This window comes from Pinus tabuliformis, chromosome 4_2, assembly GCF_031772625.1.
Source record: "Pinus tabuliformis cultivar Carrire ecotype Pingquan chromosome 4_2, CPIR1, whole genome shotgun sequence".
Lineage (NCBI taxonomy): Eukaryota > Viridiplantae > Streptophyta > Pinopsida > Pinales > Pinaceae > Pinus > Pinus tabuliformis.
The window spans coordinates 984,879,064-984,882,608 of record NC_142304.1 but is presented as its reverse complement, the minus strand read 5'-3'; positions in this window follow the sequence as shown (position 1 = coordinate 984,882,608).

The window sequence follows — 3,545 nt, the reverse complement described above, 5'->3', positions numbered from 1 at the left end:
CATTCAAGAAGAGTGGGATTGATTTAATATGGATTTGGATCAATCATTTCATCAACTAATAGAGGATTGGGGGAAATCTTACAGTAACTAGTTGGAAGTTCCTACTGCGAAGCAATGCGATTTTCCAACAAATTTGAGACTTCATCTATATGTGGGAAAAGGTGAGTTTGATGACTCCCTTCACATAACCTATAGGGAAACCTAAACTTATCCTTTTTCCTGTGAACCTTATTATCATTGGTTGATGGTTTTTCACCAACATGATCTCTAGAGGCTGATGACAAGGGTTTATGTGAGCTTTTGGATCACACTTCTAATACTTTTTGAATACTAGAGAAATATTTAATAAGGTGGTTACCCTTACAAAGCTTGCAATGAAATTAAATTTACAGGGCTTGCTGGAAAGTTTCTTGACTTTAGATGCATTTGTAGCAATGGTTGCTTGGTTTCCCCCTTGTTTATTTTTCTTTTTCTTCTTCTTCTTCTTAGCTTCTTGGTTACTAGCATCAAGACTTTCACTAGGAGGGGAAGAAGAAATGGATAAAGAGACGATGGGAGGAGAAGGAAAATAGTCATCTTGAGGTTGGTGTTGTTCAGGTAGAGGACTTGTTTGTGGAACAATTTGGACATTCATAACCAAGAAGCTTGAAAACAACCATACCAGTAAACCTATGGTAAATGAGGGAAGGCACAACATATCCATATAAGGAGCATAAATATTTCCAAAGGAAGGAAACAGACCAAGATTCCCGTTAGAGGGGTTTCCTTGACTGGAAGACTCTGAAATTATTGCCATCAAAATCAACCTAAGGTCTATAAAGAATTAAATCAAAGAAACAGTAATAGTGAAAATGGTCAATAGGTGTGAATGGATTACTAGGTCACTGTGAACTACAATATACCATTAAGTACGTGCAATAAATCTCCCCGAATGTTGTGTTTAGTGTGTCACAGATGACAAGGCGACTGACTCGATTACCTAGGTCTGGTTTGCAACCTAATGGGGACTTCAAAAATATATACATAGGTACGTGGAAGCGCAGTCTGTAGTAGTGTTGCATAATGCATCATAAATGATGTGAGGAACCCCTATATACTTCTCATACATGGAGCACCATTTCGACATACCCGAGGGTACATGGAGGAACGATCCTATATACTCGGAAGTATGTGGCATACGGACCACCCACAAAATGTAACACAACTAATTAATGACAACTCCTATTTTTAGAGACGCCATAACACGTCTTCTAGCCTACAACACTAAATGTGTCTTTACTATTTCAAATGCTCCTTAGATTCATTGATAATTTTTAATGTTTATCTCAATTAAGGTTTCCGTTTCAAGGGTTGAAATGAATTCGCCTGAATTCCTAAAATGCAACTAGTAAGAGAAATACCTCTTTGCATTTGATGAAGATCTAACTAGAGAAGGGAAGGAATTTCATACAATGATGTAGAAAACAACAACTTCCAAACAAGATCTTCAAATTTTATTAATGTAATTCAAAAGTTAAAAGACCAAATGCACAAGATATTTTTTTTTTTGAATTTGCATAATACAAACAAAACTCAAACTCTGAAAAGGTTATTGAAAAAGAGCAAATCAAACAGATTACAACTGTAATATGGAATGTCTTTAAAGGAGTCAACAATCAAGCCAAATCATAACAATCTCTAATTGATAAGAAAAAAATAATTTCCTATCAAAGAGCAATCAAAATCAAATTCACACTAGTTGTTGGCTTTATAGACCCTTTGGATAGACCAAAGACTCAGGAAGACACCGCAAACAAGGAAGAATTTAGAGAAAGATAGGGAAAGTGCATTTTTTTTGCACTTACAAGATCATCATAGGCTGTATGTGAAAGACACTGCAAGTCATTGCACTTACATAATAGGACATGGACATTGGGTTGCTCCATCTTAGAACAAAAAGTGTGATGGGACTAATTCACTTAAAATATCAAAGATAAACCCTAACCAAGCTCGATATTATGCTTTGCTAAGTCCAATGGCAATATGAAAAAGATAAATAGAGTCTATTACAAAGGTCCTAAAAATCTAGGCAAAGAAAACCACTAAAGAACATCTTGTTCCCCAATGGAGTCACCAAGTTGTTTTGTGGAGAAATTCCTTGTATGGAGAGATGCAATGTCCCTAGACCTAGTGGTTTAGTCTGGAAACAACCAAGACAAAACTGTAATGATTTCCTTAGAGATGTTTGAAATGTGGGAAGAAAACCTACTTGGAATCTAATATAAGCTTCCTCCTTCTCCTTGCTTGTTATCTCCAGGTCCAACTCCAATTTATATAAGTGGAACCTACAAATAATCCAAAACAAGAAAGAGAACAAAATATACAAAATAGCATATACAAACAACTCTAAACAAGAAGTCAAGAATTCATGTTCTACATATGCATAAACAAGACATAATGCATAGGAGAAACAATGCACTTTTGTATTAATAATGACATGAAAAAATTAGAAACCTCCAGGCCTTGACTTTGTGAGTCTCTCCTCACTATCTTGTCCTTCCTTTTCCATAATGGTAAGACTTAAATCACACATAAATCACATGGATGGATTATGGACCTCTAGACATAAATGAGCAGCATAAGGGAAAAATCAAAGTCTCCAAAAGCCTAACTAAACTCTATAATATAGGCTCATTTATAGGGTAAATGAAGTGGTTTTGGATTTACCATTCTAGGGCTTAGATCCAAATTAGAGGGAGGTAAGTTCTAGGAGATAAGATATAAGAGCTTAATACTAGGAGTACAAGATTAAATCCAACAATAAATAGTTAAAACCACTCCCGAAGCTTCTAGAGAGAGAAACTTCAAAATCAAATTTTATTTTTCTTCATTTCCAAGTGTGCATCACACTTGTTGTGAAAGAAACTTGTGCTGAACAACTCAGTTTCCATGTGTGCAACCTACAACATCATAGTTTGTCAGGAAAGTAAGTGTGATGAGGTCTTAAACTAGGATTTTCAACCAATGTAACCTAGGATTCATGTAACTTCTAGAAAGGGAATGCTTTTGGCTTTGCATGGGATGATTACAAAGTGTAAATGGATGATGATAGATTTGGGTTCATGGGCATTAGTTTGAAAGTGAAAAAATGACCCGTAACAACAAAAATTAAAATATTTCATACAAAATATAAAATTGTAAGGTCGACCATTGGGCAATACCTATCCAACATACATAAGTGTATTAAATGCAGGGGTGGGATTTGAGGCACCTAAGGGATGGCGGTTGAAAAATTGGCACATGTTGAGTAGCTATATTTTTTAATCTTTCATAAATGGTAGACCGACGATAGACATTGTTCTTCAATATCTTCATAAACTAGCTCTTTTAGATCTTTTAAGTGATATGTTTGGGCTCACAGTACATCCAAGGGAATCAACATGGGAGTATGTTGTTGATGCTCATTAATATTACAATTTACACTGCTCATTTCTTCTTCAACTATGATTACGAATCTAATTATCTTTTAATGTTTGGGATGTTGGGGTCCAATTCCATAAACAATG